Here is a 24,781-nt window from a genome sequence, read left to right as displayed (position 1 = left end):
CTTCATTCATGACACTCATGAAGACGTTAAACAAGACTGGATGCAGTACCAGCACCTGGGAAACCTTGCAAGTTACAGGCCTACAGCTAGACTGCACTGCTGATCACCACCCTCTAGACACTCTGGCAATAGGCCAGTTTTCTTCCACTCCACAGACTGTTAGTCTGTCCCATGCTTCCTAAGCTTACTTATGAGCATATTATGGGAGACATCGTCAAAAAACTTGTTTAAGTCAAGATAGATTAACCTTCACTGCTCTCTCATCATCTGCTCTTCCTTTTGCTATCGACAAACTTAAAGACCTTTGTGTTGTCCTTAACTTCCTTAGCTGGACTTAATTCCAAATGAGTCTTAGCCTTCCTCATCGCATCTGCATACTCCCTGACACAATTCCTATATCATTCCTGAATGACTAGACCCCTATTCCATTGACTGTCTTCCTCCATTTCAGTTTTACTTGAGCTCCTTGCTAATCTATGTGGGTCTCCTACCACCTTTGCCTGATTTGTTATTCTCAAGAGTGCACTGGTCTTGGTCTAGAAAGAATTGGTACTTGAATGTCAACCAGCTCTCTTGGATTGTCTTACCGTTCAGTGCTCTAACCCATGATATATCTACAAGTAGATCCTTGAAGGACTCACAACTGGCTCTCCTGAAGTCCAGGATTGCAATCCCATTTGTTGTCTTGTTTCTTCCTTGTAAAATCCTGATCTCCACCATCTCATGATCACTACATCCAACATAGCCTTCAGCCTTCACATTCCCAGCTAGTCCTTCCTTGTTTGTAAGAACTCCACAGTGTGAAAATATCTGTACTGTGCTCTTGTGCCAGAAACAAGTGAAGTATAATGGGTATTTCTAACCTGTTGACTTCCCTTTCTGTGCGTATTCCAGGGGTGTCTGCAGGAAATTTCAGTTACAGGTCAGGAAGTATAGCCTTCCTGGCCTGTCTCACTGATAGCTATTGAAATTTGGAAGAGTAATATCTCCATAAACACCTTGTAGTCTGTTTTGTTCTAGTGTTCAAACAAGAAAACAAACGCTTTTCTTCATTTGTTTTTAAGTACTTTGCTGTTCAGTGTGGCATGAAATGACGGTGCAGAGCAGCGCAGCACCACCAAGGCAATTCCTTGCTGCCTCTTTACTGAGAAGTCTGTAGCTTCTCCTTCCCTTGAGCCCCTGCAGTTGTGTGACTGGACTTGCATATTCACATAGCCAGACTTGTCACGTGAATTTGATTTGTTGATGTTTTTCTAGTAATGAGAGAATGACATTAGGAGTTGTGTGGCTCTTCATCATGGTTAGTATATTCCTTACCTAGCTTTATAATATTTTGAAACCAATTCTTTCCAACTGTATGGAGCAAACTCAGAATGATCTGGGGAAAAAAAAAAAAAAAAAAAAAAAAAATACCTTTTGCATTCCAGTATTGCCACATACCACTTATCCTACTGAAAGTCTAGAGTTTGGTGTACTCTTGCTGTGAGAACTACTAACTTAGATACTTAGCAGACTCTTCATGGGTTGTATTTGTTCAGAAACCACTACAGGAAAACCTGCTTGTTTTCATAATATGAATTGTCTTTTCTGTTGCCTTAGTTTTGTAGTATATGGTGTTAAAATTTGGTTTGTAGGTTGTCTTTTCCATGTAAGGTTTTCTTTGAGTTCTCACTTCCTGTAAGTGACTGCAGAATTGCGTACACTTCATCAAATGTCTTTTCATCACTCTAATTTTCGATTTAATAATTGATTAAATTGATGTGTGCTCTTTAAAAGCAAAGGAAAAAAAATAACAGGTGTTATTTTTTAGTATGAATGACTGCTCTTTTTCAGCTTAATGTAAGTAACTTCCATTCTTCACTCAGAAGTTCCCACTAATCTTGCAGATTGACTATTCGCAGTAACACAAGTGTGAAAACTGTGCCCTTGTGTTACTTACTTTTGCATGCTCTTCTATACAAATACTCACTTTTCTTTATTGTTGTCCCTTGCACCAACTGTGTTTCTATCTGTCTTACACTTCAGTTGTTAAACTTGGGTCAAATCACTGGGGTGCAGCTGGATTGTGTGACTAACTCATAGGGCTTCTTATACAGGGAAATAAAGCCAATGGAACTGTTTTTTAAAGAGCTGAAATACTTCATTTACTTTCAGTGTAGAACATAAGTGATCCAGAGCAATGTTAATGCAGAAGTCTGCTGTTTGACACTTGCTATTGCTTTTCACAGTAAAGTACACCTGTGGTGTTAAGTCAGTGAAGCTTTTTGCCAAATGGAAAACATAAAACAGAAGTAAGTCAGTAAAATCCAGTAAGAAAATTGCTATAATGGAAGCCAACTTTCATTATACCTGTCTTTATGAAGAGAATATTAACCAAAAATTAGGATTGGAGAGTGTGGTGGGAAAACTGGTTGACATCTATATTGAATACTTAAACTACTTTGTCCATTGTGGGTAAGCCCTCCTGTAGTTTTAGGTCTACAGGAAGAGATTAGAAAGCCTGAGGCCTCCAAATAAATGCTGCCAGAAAGTATAACTGAAGTATACCTGCATAATGTTCAGTGACTGCACTTTGGAATGTTGCATGCGCACTCTGAGAGATCTTTCATTTTCAAGATTTTACATTTTGACTTCTAACTAACTATAGAATATATTTTATAATGATATTTAAAGTCTCTCTACCAGATGGGAGAGTTCTATTCTATTTTTTTCTTTTCTTTTTGGAAGTGCATACATATGCTGTAATCTTAATTTGGATACATTTATTTAGAGTGTGAAAGATGGTTTTGTGTGTGCTTCCTGTCCTCTTAAGCACAGTGTACTTTGCAGTTATATTTTCAGGTTCTTGTCCTGAAAAAGTCCCCAAGCCTCCATAATGCTCAGGACGGACTGCCTTCTGCAATTAGCACGCTGAAGAAGAATGTCCTGAAACTACTTGAGCACTGAAGTCTCATTTCCCAGGAGGGACTGGGGGGAGTGTTAATAGTCCTTGTCAGGATGTAGTGCTTGCTATTTGTACATCAGCTTTGTATTTAGCATCCAATGTGTAGTGCTACCAGAAAGTATGCATGCATTACATAGTTGAGGAACACTACACTAGAGCATGAAGTAACGAGGTACTTAAAGTCATGTAAGCCTGGTTGGGCAGAGGCAGAGAAGTCCTCATATGAAATGTAAGAATCTGGTCTGTGCAGCAGGCTGGTTGCAAAAGAGAACTTACGGGAAGATCTCTTTCCATTATCTTTTCTAAATTTTGTTCCTAAACACAGGTTTAAATTCTCACTGGCCATTTAGGGATATTTTGTATTTTGTTTTCTTCAAGAAAATTAAGAATATAATATTCTCTTTTATGTTAATGTTCTAAAGAAAGAAAGAGTAAATGACAGACAGATGTTTGCTAATGGTGTAATTTAATTTCAAGTTCCGCTTTTCCCACAAAAGATACTCTGATATCACTTTGGCATCTTTTTTTGGACCAACACTTGCTATACCACAAGGAAGGACACAGAATGGCTTATTTTCTAGCTCTATTTTTAACTTTATGTACTGCTTGCTACAGGGTACTCCCTTAATTGAGAAGGTACTTTAAGCCTTGTAGGACATATGTGTTCCAGTAATCACTTACTCAGATCTTTGGCAACTAGATTAAAAATACTGTCTTGAAAATGTTACAAACATTCTATTTCAGACATAAATGTTTCACAGATGTCTTGCTTTCTTTTGCATGTGCTTATGTCCCGAGTTGTCACAGTTTAGTTCAGAAGTTTAGGTGCTACTAAGTGTTCAAGGGAGACTGATCTGAAACGTTTATTGAAATTGTTCATTCAAATATCAGTTTTTCTCAGTAGACAATATTCAGCAATGTAACTTACTTCTTAATATAGTGAACAAAGTAATTTCTTATTGCCCCTGCCTTCTTAGGTGTAAGCCAGCTGCAGTAGTTTTCAAGAATTCAATTTCTTTATTTGATTGAGGGCATTCAAAGAAATGTCATGCCCGTCTGTCTTTCCTTCTCTATTGAAATGTACAGAAGTCTTCAACCCTTCTTGTCTTTTTTGATTCACAGTTACTAATTCTACTGGGAATGTTATCTCAGATTCAACTAGGGAAGGAGAGGGTAGCAGACTTTTACTGATGCTGCCTGTCTGTGTGGATTATGTGTGACTAACTGTTCTTTTGAGGCTGTTTTATTAGACTTTGTTTCAGTTATTTGTCAACAGTTATCCTGTAAGTCATGTTGGGGCAACTAGCCTTGAGGACAAATTAAATTCAGATGCTGAACAATATCCTGAGCACATTGTATGGCTGCAGCAGGAGTTTGAAGAGCTGGAAGTTTGGCCTAGAACCATAGTTTACATGAATCCCATAGAACAGCAATAAGAAAAATGCTGCTTTTGAACTGAATAGAGCAGGGAATGAGTAGTGGGGGAGTTGCTGTGACTTTATTTGGTTTGCTTTTTAATCAACATAAGTGGATTAGAAAATGAGGATGGTAATGCCAGTTAAGCTCCCATTTCAAGTGTAGTCTTTTCAAGTTAGTATTAGTATTGTTTGGAATTGTTTCTCTATGTGAAGGAAATCTGAAATACTTTCTCCCAAAGATTAATGCATGGATGATGATACATGTCCCACACTTTATTCAGAGCATTGAGTTGGGTGCATGGAAAAGCATTGTGATTAATTATTTAGACTGGGCAGGAAGTAGGGCCCAAGTGTGAAGCAAAATTGCCATTTAACTTGTAAAACTGCAGGATGAAACCGCAGTTGAGAGTGCTTGCTTGGCAGGTGCGAAGTGGAAATTGTTGGATACTTGGCACTGCTGCAGACCAGTTACCAAACTTTCCAGATATGTTTTGAGAAACTTCTAATAAGGCTTTTTACTCAAAATGCCCCAACTGACTAGAATGCTACTATAGTGAATGTTTTTTGCCTTTTAACGATCTGTGGCTGGGCACGTAAACTAAAAGGCACACGGTGACCTGCGTTTGTGTTTGTGTAATCCTAGCTGAGTCTGAAGTGCATATCACCTGACTGATATGTACTCAAATCTTTCCACTTGATTTTTCTGCTGTTGGGAGAATAAGTTTGTGGTAGATCATTTTCTCTTTCTGACAAAATTGGCATGGGAAAAATATCTAGAAAAATATTTTGTCAACAATTGCATACTCATAAGTGTGATTACTCCTTTATTTCTTTACCCTCTTCTCCTGCTTTTAGTCTGCTTCCTCAATATCTCATATCTTTGCCTCTGAATATTTAGATGCAAAGGTTCCTAATGCAGCTGTTTAATGTTGTGGTATCATTGCGTGTGCTTTTACTTCCCTTCCCTCACCCCCCAACCCCATTTATTTGTTTGTTCAAGATCAAATCTCCCACTCAATCTGTTTGTGTTTAAATATAAGACCTGTTCCAGGAGCATGGTCTCTTTCTCTGTTCTGCCTTGCTTCTTTTCTCCCTTTCTTATCCCATTATATCCTTTCTCATTATGTCTCTGTCTTTGCCTGTCTCTTTCAGCTGCTTCTGTCTCAAGTAGCTGTAGTGGTTGTTCTTGGTGTGGTTATGCTGACAGGTGTACCTGGCTCTCAAATGCTATTGGACACATTGTTCTGAAGTCCTTAATGGGATGATGAGCTAGAAAACTCAAACACATTCGCAATGTTAATGGAGTTAATAGTTGTGCAGACACAATAGGTTGTGTCTCAGAAATTGGTTATATTTAGAGGACACTTTTTCAATGTGAACAAGCAATTTTGAAAAGAAGGAATATCAGACACTTCAGCTGTAAAGCTTTTCACTATTACATGGTCATTCTGGTAGTATTTGTACATTTTGGATAGTATTTTTATTTATTTATTTATTTATTTATTTATGAGATGCTGCATTTTCAGTATATCATTCCCCAAGATATAGTAGATGATGTGTGCTCAGACCTCCTTCAAAAATCCCCACAGTTTTTAGTTTTGTTGTTTGTTTGTTTGTTTGTTTTTTCTCATCAAAGATTCAATACAGAATTAATGAGCTGATGTCCAACATATGCTGTTATTACTATAGGCTCTATTGATAGGATAGTATTGGAACTATTGATGTCTAAATTTTGTAGCATTCTGTAATACTATAAAATTAAATCAACATTTGTTTTGAATTCTTAGTCTCAAGATGAGGCTGATGGCTTTGTGCACGTCTCAGTAGATCAACAGGAATGCTTGATTTTAAGTATATAATAAATATTTTCAAGCACTCAGAAATGGATGTAAAGATGACGTAGGAAGTAAATGCACTTTCTTGGTGAACACCAGACAGTGTTACTCACTGTGCTACATAGTCAAGAATTAGAGTTATTTCAATGCAACTTTGTATTATTCCACCACACCTCTGACTGTTAAGCATCTTTGTTCTTTGAGTTACTTACGGTGGTTGACTGTTGCCTAATGTGAACTAGGTGTGTTTGCTGGCTCTTCCCCTCTCCCCCCTCCCCTCCTTTTTCTATTAAACGCATGTCTTTAAAATAAAAACTTAGGGCCTTTCTAGCAATTGTTCTGTGATCCCAATTATGGAGCATTACAATAGGAAATGGAGAGATAGATATGAAATTTGACTAGGAAAAAGAGTAAAAAAGTGAAATCAAGTATTCCAGTGGAATCAACTGTTATAAGTAAACATGGTACAGGTACCTTTTTTGATTTTCTTGTATACCTTTGGATGAAAGACCACAATTAGAGGTTAAGACATCACAAATTTTGTGTTAGAAGAACAATTAAGTCCCTACTGCACTGGAAGTATTTGTATTATTTGTATTATTTATGCTACAGACCTCTTTATTTTCCACAAAGTTGTTGCATGGCAAAAAAAACCCAAAATAGTTAACTATAAGTGTCTTGCTTTATTTTATTTTGTTTTCCTAAGTATGAACTTTTAACGCAGTTTCCTTCCAGAAGTTGTACTTGTTTGCCACTGCCTTTCTTTAAAGGGATGGTCTAACCTGTTTCTCACAAGGCTAGCAGAAAATAGATTAGACAGTTTGCAAATGTCATATGTCAATGCAGAATGAAAATATTACACATCTGTCTACAGTCTTTCCAGAATTAGATCACAGGTGTCTGCATATGGAACCGGCAACATTCTTTTGGTTTTAGACTCTATCTGGAAGTCATCATCTGGCTGAGCGTGTAACCTTGTCAGAACACTGTGTTAATCTTATGGGCAGCCAGCACTGCAATTCCTACTGCCTTTTATGGAGACATGAGTTCCTCCAAGCTGGCATAAATCCCAAATGCTTTCTCCACAGTTGCTGGAGAAACAGATTTTCAGGTAGGGAATTTCTAATTCGAACTGAAAAGTAATTTTAGCTAAGCTACTATAGGACCTGAAAAAAAATGGGCCTAGAAGAAAGATGATTTCCATTCTATCTCTTTGCTGAGTAACAGTAATAGGAGATACTGAGGAATAGTCACTATGTTACAATACCTCTATTCTCTGTATACTCTCTAAATATGTTTATTACTGTAAAACTGATGATCACTCTGGTTTGCTTTCCAGGAAAAGTAATCTTTCTTCTCCATTTTCATTGTAAACTACTAATTTTCATGTAGCATCTAAAAAACCAATGCTCTTCTATGAGTAACTGTGTAGTGACATCAGAATTCTTTTTAAGAATTCATTATTTTTTATTTCCTGTTCTTTTTCTGCTATTCTGTAGTTTTGTTTGTGGGTTTTTTTGTTTGTTTGTTTGTTTGTTTTTTGCCTAGAGGAAGAGGAATCAAAAGTGAACACCAATTATTTTGGGATATGTTCTTTCTGATGACACTACAAATAGTAGAAAACTTCTTTATATGTGACTAAGCAAGAACAGTACCAGAGTTAACCACGAAATAATTTTAACTTGGGATTTTATTATTATTCTTACTATTTAAAATTTTACAAGATATTCTGAACAGAAACACTGCTCATATCCCTCTCCCCTTCATAGCTGACACAACCATATTAGCATTTTTATAGAATGATAATAAAAGATCTAATTACTGAGAAGGAAGTTCAATGTCAATGAACAGCACTGTGTACTGGTCTGGTAGCTGTGTTCTTTTCTGTTCTGTGTCCTAGCCAGCGTAAGGATGTGTATGCAGAAGATGACCAGGATTTTTAAAGTCAACTGTTATGTGAAGGTTAGCAAATAAGGAGATGGTTCTTAATGGTTTTGAAAATCATGCCTCACTGGTTCTGAAGCAGTGCTCTAATATTAACTTTTCATACAATCATAGTGAAGATAAACGGACCATAATTCAACAGTGTTTGAAGACCTTGTTTACTGAATTGGAGAGTTGTATGAAATTCAGTTAAGGCGTGAGATTCCTGGTGCAACTGTCCATATGTAAATAGTCTGACTGAATGGCTGGGATTCTCTGAGTACTCCCTGGCTGGGGGGAAAAAGGAGGGAATGCACAATTCTGATGGTCCAGTGCTCTGAGAAAAAGATAATGAAAATCTTTGTGTCCCCCTCTAAAGACATGCGCTTCAACAGGAATAGATCATGCAGCTGCAGCCCTAGCAACAAGGCACGGGAGAAAAGAATTAGGGCAGCTTTCCAAAGGAGAACAGCCACATTTGAGTATGATCAAATTAAGCTCCTGGCACAGCAGTTAGAAGAAACAGTTAGAAGAACCTGTGTGCCTGTCAGTCTTCTAGGTTCTCTTTGTTAATTTTCAATATTTAGCTGGAAATCTCTGTTCTTGTTTTTTAACATAAAGATAAACTAATTACATGCTACTATTGTTACTGTTTGTTGCTTTTAACTGTAACCTATTCTGAGTTTTAGAAATTTGTGGTTTTCAACATAATACTGTAAGTATGTTCTCATACAGAGTAGAAAAAAACTTTAGTGCTTTTGTGTGTGCATGAGTGTGATTTTAAAACTAAATTAGATAAGTGTATTTCTTGAAGAATGACTGGCGCTATTTGATACAGTGCACGATTCACTGTCACAGGTTGAATAAGATGAAGTAATTTGGCTAGAATTTATTTTTCTAGTATAGATAAAATCTTTAAAGAAATAGTGGTTTGAGAAATGAATTTATTGCAAATATATATATATGTGCATAGGTATATATGTATATATTCATATGTATGTAAGTGTTTGTGTGTGTGTTCACAGGATTATTTGTAAGATTTGTATTGGTTCTTACCAAGTGATTATACTTATTCTAACAGATGTTTTCTAAAGAAATTCATAATACGTGTTTTATTTGTAAGACGCAGCAATGTGATCAGTTTGCACGGAGAGTCCTTAATGAATTGGGATACTGCTGCTGATGTGAACAGCTGAATATGCAGCTGTACCCATCACAGGTCTCTGCATGTTTGGGAAAGAGGGAGAGCTCATTTGAAAGAATGACTGAACAGTGAATACCTTCAACCAAATGATCGGTGGCTGAGTGGCAGAGGGCTTGTAAGAAGTGACTGGTGGTGCCTGTGAAAGGGCAGCAGCCATGGCTTTCCTTGAACCTAGCACCTGAGCCATCATCCCCATCTCTCTTGGGAGAACCAGGGGCAGTCAAATCCACTCATACCTTTCTTGAAGCTGCTCTTACTGTCTCATGCTCCACTAGTTACTGTAATGAAGAAAGGCAACATGAAAAGTTACACTGCTTACATTGTTTTCCAATGATTTGATATATTTCAGTAGGATTGATACTTTTTTTGTTTTGTCTTTTGCTTTCTTATTTCCTAAATCCAGTCCTCAGTGTTTATGCAACAGTCTGTTGCATAAGTCAGGACCCAGAGCAAACAGAGCAACAGATCTGATGGTTTCTGGGTGAGCTCTGGTGAGGCTGACTTGCTGACCTGATATGCTGAGAGTCTGGAGCAAACTTGTTCCATCTGCTGACTCTGCTACAGAGATGATCATGTCCTGCAGAGGAGCAGGGTGGAACGCTGTCACAGCATCATTGAAAACTGTAAGAGCGGGATTTACTGCCACTTGATTGTAAATGTGGTGTGGTATTCACTTCTTGGTTCTTTTGTTTTTTCTTTTGCCTTTTCCTTTACTAGTTCTTTACGTAGCCTATGCGGTGAAAGAGGGCTGAAGGCTAGGAAGAGCGTATTCCCTCAATATGTGTTTACTGACATGCCTTAAGGTGCAAAGGCAGAAGACTGGCACCTGCGTAATACTTGGATATAACTTGAGTTTCAAATTATCTTTGTGAGGGGTAGGGAAAATAAGGAAAGTATTTTAGACTGAGATGGGATTTCAGGCTCTACTTAAATACCAAATTCAACAACTACATCTTGTGTTCTTTACAGAAATTTCTGAAAGAGCTCCCCTGTATTTAAGGAAGGTCAAACATAATGGAAAAAAAAAACCTCATTAAAAAGCATGTGTAACTTTTATCTAAATGTGTACTTTTTTTTAACCTTAATGTGAGCTTTCAGATAAAAGGTTGTAATGCCAGGCAAAGCAATTAGCTTGTAGTTCTGTTTGTTTCCTGACAGACACAGGATTTCTTCATCAGCAGATTCAAGGAGAATAACCACCACCCCCCCACACACAGAAAATAAGAAATGAACAGATGTATGGCATTAGAGGAGATGAGATCTTGTTTAAAATAGGGAAATTCTGCATGGCAAACTGAATTATTGTAATTACAGAAGTTTTACAATTCAGTCAAGTTAGTTGCTGCTTGCTTTTCATTTGAGTTTATTTAATTAGATCAGTTCTACAAACAGATATGCCCCCCAGCAAAATCCTAGTGACTCAGTTCCAGATATTCCATTGGAAGAGACTGCACATATGAAATATTATGATGTTATTACATAATTTACAAAAACAAACAAACAAAAAAATCAAACCGCAGCAACAAGGAAACAAAAACAAACAAACAAACAAACATCCAGAAATGTGAATGCAGCATTAATCCTTCTCTGTCTTCTTTTAGTAGTGAGGATTGCACTGAATTTTACAGCTTAAACTTCTAGTAGTAATGGAGATTGCCAGCACTTCTGTTGTGTGCAAAAATAATGCTCACCAGAAGTATTGTAAAGGTCAGCAAGAAGGCATTTGCCAAATGTAAATATTTCAAAGTTATTGCAGTCTCTTCTTTTAAAGTGGCTGCAAAATTTTTAAGAGTACAAAGTAACTGGTGAAAAGGGACAGAAATTTCCATAGGGCTATAGAAAATAGTGTGTCTTCTCTCAAAATCCTAAAATCTGCATTCTTACCTCCTTTGTTACAGTTATAGTGCTAGTTGGGACTTTTCTGAGTTTTCCAAAACTTTTTCTGTTTAATTATTGTTTGTTGGTCATTTGCCACAGCAGTTTCTAAGAGAAAATGAAGCTAACATTCAACTTAGTGTTTTGTATTTCCAAATTGTCACAGTCCCTGCAAATGTCAAAGTTTAAACTGTGTTTAAACACAGCACGATGTCATTTGAAGCACCTGCCTGTATTCATTGGCTTTTCTGACCCAGGCAGTACCTGAAGAAGCAATGACTTTGTGCATAGGGAATTTTGATGACCTGTCCTGTTTCTCCATAACAGCACTTGCAGCTAGGATGGTTGTTCTGAATACCTAGGTAATCTTGTCTAGGGAATTAAGCATTTGTCAAGAGAGATAGCTGGTTAACTAAACTTACCTGTCAAAAGTGGTAAGACACTAGGCCACAGGGAATGTGGTGTTGGCAGTGGTTGGGTTTTTGTTTTGTTTTGTTTTCAAGCTTAAATTTGGGAGCATCTGATGTTAAATCCATTATGAGCTAAGCCTTGTAATTCAGATCATTTTCTGTGTCTTGTTCTGCATCTTATCAGTGTAGCATACAGGAAAGGCCTTGGACGAACCTGGCAGTCCTTCCTGATGCAAAGAACTGCAGAGACTGCTGCTGCTGCTGCTTGCCTTCTGGCTTTGTCATGTGCATTACAAAAAGACTGCTTGTTGTGTTGCTGTCTGGAAAAATCTGTAGCTGATCTTGAATATTTCCTTGTTTCAAGTGTGCAAACAGTTCTGATTGATGTGAGAAACACTTGAGTCTTCGTGCTTGTTTATGGAGAATCTTATTTGGGTTGGCAGCAGCATTCTTTTCATAGCAAGGAAGTGTAAATTTTGTGTATTAGTTATTCAAAACCTTTTAAGTTTATCAGCGGTACTGTATGTCTAGTGATTGTTTTGGTATGAAAAGTACTGTTTATTTTTCAGATTTCACTAGGGTTTTTGGCTGCCTTTGTTTATGTCAAAATTTTGGAAAGATGAAATGAAGAAGCCCATATTCGTACATGTGTTTTGATTTGTATTCCCTTCTTTACCTATGTGCAAACAGATTCTGCCAAAATAGTACAAAGATTTTGCCTGGAGATAGTATGCCTTTGATCTGTATGCAGGAATTATTAATGTTGTTTTCAAATCTGTTTTCTTGTAAATAATCACATTTTTTCCCTTTTCTTACTCCAAAACAAATTCACCTGAACTTAGTTTATGTGGCAGCATTAATTCAGTGTGGAAGTGAATACTTTAGGGGTAACGTAATGGCAAAACATGGCTTGCTTACAATGGGAAAAGGAACATAGATTCATTGCTGTGCTAGCATACAGTGATAACAGTTCTCATTCTGCTGTTATCTGCTGTAAGCAGGCTCTGTGTTGGCCGTTACAGAGTGTGGTATGTGGTCATCTTTTTTCTTCACTGTAGGTGCATGGTGTTGAGGTTCTTGAAGAAAGGATGAATGGGTAAAATTAGGTAGGGGCAGTGTCTGAGGATGGAACCAGTCTGGCGTGGAGATGTGGACTGTAACAGGACAGGGGGAAGGAGCATAGAGTTCTCCCTCAATAGAATTTCTAGGAACAAAAGCATGAAAGGATTCTCAAACAAGAAAAAAGTGATTTTTGAAGAAATAATTTTGAAGGTGAGACTGCTTGTCACCTTAACCATATAGAAAAATTATGCCTTGATAAGCTTAAAAAAAGATAAGTCTAAAAAACTCCATTGCATCCCTTTACTCAGAATGTCATACATAATAAAGGCAAGCAATGTGTGATTTGTCATGTGCACTTTACAGGTGCTTTCCTGAATTATAAGGAAGAAAGGAGCCATTTCTGCTGTATGTTGCCTTGTGGAAGCAGTGAGGAGGTTGTGAAAAGATTGTTTGAGAAACAGAATAAGAAGTTGTTTGAGGCCTGTTAACTCTGAGTTGTTTCTGAAATAAAGATGCAGACTTTTAAGACTGTAATTAATCATCAAAAAGGTTCTCAAAGGGAAATAATAGAGTACTCTTAGTTCATTTTCTGCTGATGACATTTCAATGCTGAAGGAAAAAAAGATCACAAATCAGGCTAAAGGTTGAAGTTCTTAGTGTTCATTCAGTTTTGACTTTAATTTCTTTTTCTGTAGAATATAAGATAGCAATACTATAGAGTTCTTTTCAGTCTAGAAGAAATATCATCCCACTTCATGTAATACTTATTTGTGTTTAAATCAAGACTTTCTTGAGTTAGCTGATGTTTGTCCTCACAGCAAACTTTGATATTTAAGACCTTTTTTTTTTTACTCCCTTATGGTTATATTAAAAACCATTTTTTAAAAAACCTGAAAATTTGACTAAATACAAAACACATGAGAAACATATGACTAGCCACAAGTCAACTGCTGACATCACTGACTTTATTAATTGTTGTGGGTTTTTTTTTGACTGACCAAAAATGCATTTTTTCGCAGTGCTTGGTAAAAGACAATAAAGAAATGCAGATTTCTGTCATGGTGACATACTGACAAATTCATACACCAGTAAAGACGATGGCTTTTTTTTCTTTCTCCTAAACTGTAACTGCTGTAGGTCTGCTTTAGTAAGCTTTTAAGTCAGCTTTCCTTCCAAGCCATATTTACATTTCTTTAGTTTATTTTTTTCCTCTATGGTTTCTCATTTGCAAGGCATTTGCCTCTAATCTGTAGTCTCATGTTTTGACTGTAAAATCTTAATATTGAGAATACTGATTAGGCTTTTTAAGATCTTGTTATGTTAAGAAAATTCGTGCAAATAAAATACAAAATTGTTCGGTTTTGTATGTCTGTGCATTGAATTTGATACATTTGAAAGTGCAGTGCTGTCTGCAATTCCACAGGTCACTGCATTCTCTATCTTTTCCACCTACACAAACACTAAAACCTGTCTTGGTGCAATAGTGTTAGCTACGAAGCAGTATGCTGTATTGCTGTCCTGTCTCCAAAAGGCCATATATTTTATTAATTCTAAGCAACAAAATTCAATAACTGACAGGATTTCATTTTGAAAAAATGCAATTTTCTCATGAAGCACTCTGAGTACATGACTTCATAGGTATGTTACTGGAATACAAAGAAAGCAGATACATGATAAACGGAAGGCTTTTTTAGAAATTATCCCTGTTCTAAGTTACCAGCACAACATATTCAGGTGTTTTCTTTTTTGTTTTGTTTTACAAAGCAGATTGTTACTGGCAACTTCAGAGTTCAGAGTAACATACAGAATTCTAAAAACTAACATTTCCTTATGGCCTGTTTTGCTGGGGGAAGTGTTGCCCTCACTGTGTTACTATCATGCAGTTTCAAGTTCTGCTAAAATACGTAAACTGAAATCAGTGAACTGGTGGAAATGTCTTGTACTTATAATTAAGAATGTTCTTAGCTATATTGACTCGTAAGATAACACGATCACTGTGCCTTAGTTTCCCACACACATGCTAACTCGAAGAGGTCAGGAGACTTCCTCAAAGTCAGTGTATTTATGGCAAAGCCAAGAATAGAACCTGTATTTCCTGCCTCACAGTTGTGTGTCTTGTTTTTTAGAAGTTAAACTGATTCCTGTTAAATATTTAGCAATAAGACTCCTGTTGAATAGTTAGCAGTGAGATGCATGATGATGAATTATAAGCAAAGATATTAACAATAATGCAACCATTTGTACACATGATTTTTTCAGTAATTTAGCAATTGCCAGGCTTGCTACGACACTCCAGTCAAAAACTTGACTTCAAAAATTCAGTGAAGTCACCATAGCATGAGATCAAGAGACAGGCATGTATTAAAATGCTGCAAAAACAGAGTTTTAGTTCTTCTGCCTATTTGGTATTGGTTCTCAGAGTTTTTATCAGCCCTTTTAATGTTACTGAGTCATTTTTAAATTTTTGTTAATATGGCTTGGTTCTACATGGAGATCTTTTGATTTCGTTCCCACAGAATAATTTAAGAATCGAATGGAAAAGATATGCTCATTCATTTGTTAATTTTTTTGCCATTATGTGGCTTTTTGTTTGTTTGTTTTAACTAATGCTTTCTGCAGTGTAGTACTAAATGACTCGCACTGGAACTTCCACCACTTGCCTACTGAGGCAGTTTTGTAATTCTGTAAGAATTTATGAAGTTTTTCAAAGTTTTTTTTTTTCTAATAATCACTTTTCTGGTTTTCTTGTTTTGTTTTGTTGTTGTTGTTTTGCCTTTACAGCTTTTACTGCTAAGCTGTATAATCACTAGCTTAAGTTGAATGGATTAAATTTGTATTTGAGTAGGAAAGGGTCATGGAAGCTGAATGTCATAGGACAGGGTGCTAGTTGTCAAACTTGTCCTCAAAGGTAATGCTTTTGGGCAAAATAAACAATTTTTTTTTTTTTTTTTTAATTAAAGGAGAGTTTTATGCATCCATCCACCATCTGAAATTATGACTACACAAATTTAAAAAGAACATTCATATTTGAGATAAATTCAATAAATAAGCAAGATTTGCCCTTTGCAATTAAGTTTGATATTCATTCATCTGTGAAAAAAATCTGTACTCGTGTATTAATTACTCTGCCTTTGTTGCTTGTGGTGTTTCAAAATACTATCTTAATATGCATGGGACTTTCCAGGTAGCATCAACTAAATAAAGAATTCATGTATGCATTATGTATGGGCATCATTTTTTTCCCTTTGAGGCCAACAAAGCTCATCTTTGAAACTGAAACAACAGTGTTACACAAAAATATTGAAACTGCACAAGCATCTCTGAGCTCTGATTAAAAATAATAATAATAATAATGAAAGGAGTAAATGTTTTATAATAGCCCTGTACCCATAAATGTACTTCATGCATGAAACTCTTACAATAGAAAAGAGAGAAAGCAGATCCTTTAAGTGCAGATTTTTGTTGCTGTTGCATTAGTCTGGAAATAGTTACTTCAGTTTTCATGCAAAGCAGCTTTGGTGCTATCATGAAACAGAGCAACATGCAGCAATTTATCTTAAAAACAGTGATGTTTGTAGCTCTTGGTGACCCCAGCTGCCCATGCCAAGGGTCGAGGCATAGTGTTTGCAAGGCAGGTGGGATGCTTGGTGAGGGGTCTTGCCCCGAGGCTGGTGTAGGATGGGTACTGACTGCTCTGTGGGGTGCTTGGAAATCAGCCTGCCTGCTTGTGGTAGCTAGCTCTCTCACCTACAGCCCCATGCTGATGGATAGGGGTAATTTGCAGTGTGGTTTGGGGAGATTTTTGAGGGAGTTAGGATTTTTTGGGGAGTGTTTTGTGCAGATGTTTCTTAATCCAGAGCAGAACTTCCCATTTAGTCATGTGAGCCAAGACTGTTAGGAAGATCTGAGGAGCGTGATAATCTTTCTTTACTATAACGAGAGCCTTGTCAGGATTCCTGATCTCTGCAATTGAGAGTATGATTGGAACATCAGTTTCTGACCATCTGGTCGCATAGTGGAAGATATGTTTCTCAGACCACATCTGAGAAGCAGATATTTTTTCCAGGGGTTAGATTTTAGTGTACAAAGAAAAATTTTCTACTCACAAGGAGATTAACAATTAAACCATTGACTGTGAAAGTAAATTGAGAAAATGTTGTGCTGTTTAGATTTTCTTTATTGTCCTTTGAAGAAGAGAGTGAGCTTGCTAGTGAGTGTGCTCTTTGCTTTAAAGTGGCTGATTTCTTCTCACTGCAGTATTCTTGGATGTCAAACAAGATTTTTGTTGTAGTGGATGTTGTGTTGAAAGCTATGACCCTGGGATCACTGGAGGAAGTGTGGCAATCTGTACCTTCCTTGTTAGAGCCACTCTTTAGATTGTGATTGAAACATGAAAATCAGTCTCCTGTCATATGATTCTTAATGTCTTCTGATGTACTTCTTCTCCCACACTCACACCCCCTCCAGCTTGTGCTTTTAGAAGTAAGAAATACTGTTTCGATTAACTTTTGACTAGGACACACTGAGTAGCCAGCCTGGCTCTGCTTTGCAAATGTCGTGTAATAATTCTTCCCATAGCGACTGTAACTTCTATTGTGTGATATGAATTTACTCTAGCATGTATTGTGAAGAGATAGGAAGGGTGTTACTAGTGCTAAATGTGCTTAAGAGCAAATAAAAAGAAGTGTTGTTGGGGAAGGTAATAGCAGGTGTGCAAGGAACTATCATTGAAATTAATTCAAAACATGCTTTAAATTGTTGGCAGACTGAGTTTGCATTGTGGAAACCATAACCTATTTATGATACTCTGTTTCTTAAGAGTATACGTGGTAATGTAATTTCTAACTACATGTCACCTTCTCTCTGTTGTATGAGAACTGTAATTAATGTAGCTGAAAGTTTACTCTGGGGTTATAATATGTCATCCTGTGGTTATTTGGTGTCAGCGTAGACTTGGTGCATAGCCTGCTTACTTCCCTATAGCGAGCCATTGACTCAGAATTGAGATATTTAAAGTTACTTCAGTATTGAGCAGGCAAGCCCTGCATATTGCTGATGGTTTTGTCAGCAACTTTAAGATTGCAAAACTTAAGTGGATTTTTTTTTTTTGTTGTTTAGCATTTCCAATTATGTACAACTTGTCTTAAAATTAGTTGGAGAAGTCTGAAGAATTTACATTCTTGATCCAGGTTTATCTGCTCACTGGTTTGTTACCAGCGCAGGTGAGCCATATTCTACTGTATACATGGTGTTAAGAAAAGAAAGCCAGATCACTTAAGATGATTTTACGTTGGCAATAAAATTCAAGACTTAACCACTGCTGAAATATGACCCACAGGGCATTTTCCAAATCAACGCTTTGGTTGCAGTGACCTTGAACTTTTTGTGGGTACATAGGGAATACAATTCATCATTTCTTGGCATGATAAGCAGGTCGTTTGTGACAAGACAGTTTAACTTCCTGTACTTTCGGATTTCAGAACAGGAGTGGTTGCTCTGCTGAGAATATATACTTTGTTATAATGTTTCTGGAACATTTTGGATCTGCCTTTGTTTTTTAACTAGGTCAACAATTCTGGTATCTCCGCTGAAAGTTCTCTAGCACTAGAAATATGTCTTGCGCAGCACGTATTTTTATCTCAAGCTGTTTGTGTCTTCACTTGACTGTTTTTCTATGTATGTTATGGCATAGTGTCTTTTCTCTCAAAATATTTGTTTCTAAAATTGCACATCTCTACCCGAATTCTTAAGCTTTATTGGTCTATAATAAACCTTTATTTGGTAAAGTTCTTGTGTATAAGTATGCCAAACAACAAACCTGTTTTGTACTTTCAAGCATAACATTAATAAATGCATATCTATCACAAAACTAAAATCTTTGAGAATTTTCACTGTTTTCTTTGTGAATAAGTTTATCATACTCCAGCCTTTGAGTGAGTAGGTAAACATTACATCAGCGTTTTAAAAAAAGACATGCAAGAGCTGTCTGAGGTGAAATATTTCTTGTAAAGATCCTGACTGAATACTAAGTATCATTCTCAGTGATGCTCACAACCTTGGGAGAATGGGAAGAAACTGGAAATAATTCCTCATAATTGTCTGAATCAAGCTGCATCTGAAGGTTGTCCCAAAAGAGAGAGGTGGAATAACCTAGCATAAACAATTGTAGTGACAAAAATCTCCTGAAAACTTTTTTCTCCATCCTTCTCTCCTCTCTAAATCTCATCCTGTTTTGAAAAATAATCATTACTTTCAGGAGAAGAAAAGGTATTGTTGACCTATTAAAATCTCATTTCAGACTGACTGCATTTCTGACTGCAGCGAATTTTCTTTACCATCTAACCTAGAAACTTTTTTCCAATATTATTCTCTTTTATTTAGGTGTGCTGTTTGAGGTAGAGGTAAGAGTTTGTTAGCTTTATGGCTATTGTCATATTTGCTGCACATAACGTGATGATCTTAGCCCAGTGAATCAAATATTTTTTGACCATCGCAGTTACAGGTTTTGTGTGTGGCTTCATACGGACACAGACACATGCAGTCATAGTATTTTGTAGGCTTCTGGTGTTTAGAAATTGACAGAAGGGGTTACCTGTACTGTGGAAGCCACATGATCTTCTTTCTTAGCAGTTTAGTTTAAATTTACTGTGAGGTAAACACAAAACACAAATGATTTATTTACTGTTTTGTCAGTTATTCAGGAATTCTAGAATTAGGACACTTCACTGCATTATGGAAGATATAGGTTATATTACACAGACCCAGCTTCTTCATTTCTACAGCTATTTTTAGATTTTCTTTCTGCTTCAGTGAGACGAGAAATGTCTGGGAGGAGACAGCCTTTGCTATATAATTGTATGGAGAGATGAAATCTGACCCTGGCATCAGGATGTTGCGTTGTGCTGCGTGTTTTGTGGTGCTGCCTTAGCAGGACTCTAGGTATTGATGGGAAGAAGACAAAACTTCAGTCGGTTTCTCATGTGTTTTTCATTTGCTCTTGTCTCACAGCAAGTACAGCTGTGGCAAGTGTTATCACATGTACATCTGTTTCTGACTAGAGCATACTTTTTGAGGCCTACATCGTTAGTCTACTGGTGTAGCTCCAGATGCTTGTCTTGGTGATCAAGTCCTAATAAGCCCATTTGGTTCTGTTTTAGCAGCCTAATTTATTCTGAGGTATGCATGGTAGTTGTATGAGTTTGGTTTGAGTGAGCAACAGTAGAACCTCCTGAGGGAGTCCTCTCACACAGTGTGCCAGGGAAGGTGGGAATGGAGTCTGTGCACCTGGCTCCGCACACCAGTGACGTTCAGCCTTCCTGGCATCCTGTACTGCCAAACAGACTTTCCTGTCTCATCCCACAGAACCTGGCTCTGCTTTGATTATGTTGTCAGTCTCAGAACTGCTTTGCTCTTGGATGTGAGGCAAGGACATGGTAACAGTAGGTTTCTAGGGCTTATTGTATCTTTGGATAGGATGGCAGGCTTTACTGCAAGACTGGCTGAGTTACAACAGTAAGTTAGTATCACGAATAGTAGTGTTCCATATTCCTATTTTCTTCTGAAATGCAGCTCTTACCATTCTTTTGAAGGGTTGCCTCTATTATTTACTCATAGTTTTCATGGCCTTTTCCCCATTGATTCCCACTTAACTCTTTTCTCTATCCTAAACCTTCCTTTGAAATTGATTTGGAGCGTTGGTTTCCTTGAAAAAAGGAATATTAAATGCTGTGAATAATTCTTTTTACCTATTATCGTACTAGAACAACAGATAAGAGTCCCTTGATTAACTCATATGGCCTAACAAACAGTTTGTCATGGTTCCTTTTTGTTTGTTTGTTTGTTTTTCAGTAGGCTGTTGTTCCACTGTTGTAAAACTACAGTGTTCAGATGGAGAACTCCAGGGACCCAGATGCTGACTAATTCCTGTCATCAATTTAGAAGTAAAAATGGGGGATTGCTCATAGAGATTTTCTGTTTCCATTCATTGTGGAAATTATGCCTTGTTCAGAGCCTGCTTTTTTTGACTCCTTAGTTTTTCCCTCTGACTGGTATTACTTGTCAAGATAAATAACTTCTCTTTTCACCCACTCTTGTTTTCTTTTGTGTTACCTTCAACAGGAAGTGTCAGCTAAGTAGTAATATTATTGATCAACTGAAAATTTAGGAAAAAAAAATCCTGTTAGTCAATGGAAATTGATAAGAATCGTGAACTTAGATTTCCTGTATGCATAGCAATGTGCTTAGCGTAGATTCTTAAAGATTTTCACTCGTTATTAATAGATTTTCTTAGATAGGAGAAAATACATTATGTCTAGACTAGGTCTTAAGAATGACAAAAGGTATCTATTTTGTCTTAGAATTTCCTTTATCGTTTTTATAAAAAATTTAGATCTCAGTTTTCTGTTAGTCTTCAGGTATTTTCAAAGTGCAGAATTATTTGATGTTTTGCACTGTATTTCAAAGAAGAATGTTACTGTTTACATGTATGACAAATCTTTACAGAGGAACTAGTATGAGCTGTGTATACAAGTCCTGTCAGAAAGCTCCATTGGTCCCATGTCATTGTTAATTGAAGGCACAGGCAGCTTTAAAACATGAGTACTGGGCAAGAGCTTGCCTGTCATGCACAATCGCTTATACAGTATTGCCCGTAAAATTTGATTAAATCTTGAAAAAGTGTTTTGTTTCTGATTGAACAATACTGGAATTTTAATGAGACACATGCAGTATTGTCTACTTCAGTTGTTAATTTTGTGCACAGGGCAACAGGGACATTCAACTGAACTACATAACAAAATTTAGCAGTTAGTGGAGATTAGAACACAGGGAATTGTGGGTGGAGAGTGAACCATCAGGACAGTGGTCAGTGGTAAAACGATTGTTTGAGCTTCCTGTTACCGGTATGTTTTAAAGATGCCTAAAGATACTCTTCTTTAAACTTTGCACTAGCACCCACAATGTTACTGCTTGTACCAAGTGAGCTGTTTTCTTTGACCGTGTAGTGTGCTTTCCTTCCTGTACCTATTTTAATGCTTTCTTTAAGTCATTGACTTGGTAAAAAAAAATACCTGGCTGATTTGCTGTAGCTCCCTTCCTGCATCTTTTGCTGCCTTCCCTCCTGTTAAGTGGGTGCATTTGTTGCAGGGAAATCACTGTTGGCATGCTACCAACTGAGAACACAAACAAACTTGAAGCATTTCTGTTCCAGTAAAATATGAGATTGACAGTGTTATATAAGCAACAACAAGAATTTAAAAAAAAAAACACAACTTTTTCCTTCAAGTAAGCTGTAAGGGAATCTTCATCTTAGACCATATTTTCTGAAATTTTTCAATTGGAAACAAAGCAACTTTATTAGGCCTCCATGGCTATTAGTTTGTATTTATCTTGATTTGAAGTACAACCTGTTCTCAAGTTACTTTGGGAAATAAACTGATGAAAACTATTTCATTGTAAGTATGGAGAGAGGGCAAGAAAAGGGGAGGGAGGGATGATCAATTACAACCAGTAATCCTCAAATAAAACACTAAAATAAAATCTTTTAATTCTAAGCAGATTTAGTTATAATGTTCAAATAAGACAATATATGAATAAAATATTTATTTTAAAACAAAGTCAGGACCTATACTTTCAGTGTTCAAAATGCACAAGAAAGTCTTAACTCAAAGTTTGAAGAATTTCAACTTCATTGTTTTGAAACTAAGTCTCAAAGTATATTGCAGGGACAGGGATAGATATTGGAAAGTTAGAGGGAAGTGGAAAAGGGATTTTTGCATTACTTAGCTTGTGCTGATGTTGAATAACATCTTTGATCTGGCAAGAGCTCCTTGCAGTTCAGATATCTCAGCATCTGAGAGTGCAAAAGATACCAAAGCATTGAAAGCAGCAGCAAAATCCCCTGCAGCATCTGCTTTGCTGATGGGGAAAGGAAGAATTGCCTGATTGCCTCTGCCCTGCCCTGCCAAGGCAGACTGATAAAATGTGTGCATATTTTTCAATAGATAGTGGGTTTTTTTAAGCCTATATTGCTTGTCTTACATATTGCTTTGTTTCAAAAAGTAGCTTAAAAACCAGGTTGGCAAGGAAGGAAACACTTCCAGCTTCCTTTGAGATCTGGAAAGCATCTCTCAGTTGCTACAGCTTAAACAGCATGGAAAGAGTACAGAAGCTTGACCTCTTTGTTAGTTTGGGGTTTGGGTGCAGCTTAATGTCATTCATTTGTTGCTGCCACTTGAGCGTATCCTCTAAGCAGCAAGTAGAAATGGCACAGCCATAATAGAGATTAATGGGACAATATGAAAAAAAAATTAAAAACAAACAAAAAAACACTCTACAATAGCTCTTTGGAGAATCTAAAGGAAAAAAAATATGTATATATACATACATATTTAAAATTTCTTTCCTATCAACTATTAGAGACAAAAAAAAATGTAGTAGTCCTAGCCATTACTGTATGCATACTTAAGCATAACAGATGCATTATAATATGACATAGCATACTTAGTTATGACTTTGTGTACACTTCACTTCTTTCTTTTTTTTCTTTTTTTTTTTTTAGTAATTTTTCCCCCTCTCCTTAAATGGTAGTCTGAGCTTTGAGGCAAGTTAGTTAAAATTCAGACATTAACACCTGCACTCATTTTCTTTCTCTTCCTGTGGTTTTATTTGCTTTAAGTAATTGTGAGAGCCTTGTTACCACACTTCCTGTCTGAAGCTATAACAAACAGTATGCAGCTAGAGGATATAGAAGGTTGACCCTTGAAAGAAACTTAATAGAACAGTGGGCTGTTCTTAACCTACATAATTAATAAGTAGCTTTATTACAACTGTACTCTCCACAGAATGCAGTGTATCCCTTTTTGGATCAACTCAGGTAAATTCTCTCTAATTCCTTTTTTGCTAGTAATTCTGAAAAGCTCAACTGGGAAAATGTACAATTCATTTTTTATCCTTTCATATTTCCTGCTTTTTTGTTAGCCTAGAAAATTTATTTCTAGTTTAATAAGATAAACTGCTGATACTATAACAAAATGTGTTTCCACCCTTCAGTTGCTAACATAGTTTTTGCACTTTCCACCTTTGTGACTGGTATTTAACAGTAAGCAATACATTATCTTTTTTGTTTTTTTGGCATTAGATCAGCTTCTGTGGAATAAATTTGGAAACCAGCAAGCTCATTTTCATTATTCCACTTTAAATAATGATGCATCCTTCTTTTTATGTGTTTGTTTTTCCATACTTCTTATAAATGGAGTAAAATAGAATTTATAGGTAAGATATAAGAAACTTGAAACATAGCAAAGAATTTTGGCATGGTAGTTTTTTACATGCTCTTCTAATATGAATTGTGTGCTATAAAATATGGCTTTGTGTTCGGAAAGTTCAAAGTGGAAAAAAGCAAGTAGGTGTTTCGATACTGATCACTATTTTGTCCTTGTAGTTCAGACAGAATAAGCACATTGGGCTTTCAGCCTGAGCTGTGTGATATTCTGCTTCTCTGAGCATCATAAATCTATGTAAAGAGCAAAAATGAGAAGTAATAGTGCTTTTTTTGAACTGCATGCTTCAACTGCATTCAAACAGCCCAGGTACTGTCTGCTTGATCTGGCAGGTCTACAGAGACGAATATGTTCTTCGCACGATGCCATGTTAACAGCTGGATAATGTGACAAAGCAGAGAACAAGCTGTGAGGTGTTGTTTCAGAATCTTATAATATGTGTTCAGATTTGCAATAGTCCAGGTCTATAGAAACACTTTATAATCAAATTGTTGAAGGACTGGTACTGCATAATTGCCCAGCTTGTAGATGTAGGTCAGTGTGGTCGTCTTTTTCTTTCCAGTAATTTGAAAAACCAATTTTCCTGTTTCAGTGTGCTCTTAAAAAGGCTCTGGTAAGAGCATAAGATCAAGAGTCATGTTGTCAAGTGTCAGTATCTCTTCTTGCCTTCAGCATTTTCTTTCCATTTTGGTACAGCAGATTTGTGTCTGGTCTTTTATATTAACTTGTCCACTGTAAAGAACACGTGTATAGCAGAGTGAGGTATATAAAATTCCTTCACTCTAATAAATACCTGTGAATGTTTTTTTGCCTTTTAAAGGATGCAGTTAC

The 24,781-nt window shown here is 36.7% G+C and overlaps 1 protein-coding gene across 2 annotated transcripts in view; it reads left to right on the top strand.

Annotated features, from left to right (window-relative positions):
- Positions 1 to 24,781, top strand: part of CDC42SE2 (CDC42 small effector 2) — a 99,889-nt gene that overhangs the window by 24,845 nt on the left and 50,263 nt on the right. Inside the window, exon 1 of one of the 2 annotated variants that reach the window (XM_052701063.1) lies at positions 23,420 to 23,544. The exons of the other annotated variant lie outside the window; for it this stretch is intronic. The gene's annotated coding sequence lies outside the window, so the exon portion shown is untranslated. Of the gene's footprint in view, positions 1 to 23,419; positions 23,545 to 24,781 lie in introns of those variants that run through there. 2 annotated transcript variants of the gene reach the window in all.

This window comes from Tympanuchus pallidicinctus, unplaced genomic scaffold (assembly GCF_026119805.1).
Source record: "Tympanuchus pallidicinctus isolate F22 unplaced genomic scaffold, pur_lepc_1.0 scaffold4, whole genome shotgun sequence".
Classification (NCBI taxonomy): Eukaryota; Metazoa; Chordata; class Aves; order Galliformes; family Phasianidae; genus Tympanuchus; species Tympanuchus pallidicinctus.
The sequence above is the reverse complement of the archived record's forward strand: the minus strand, read 5'-3'. Positions and strand labels throughout refer to the sequence as shown.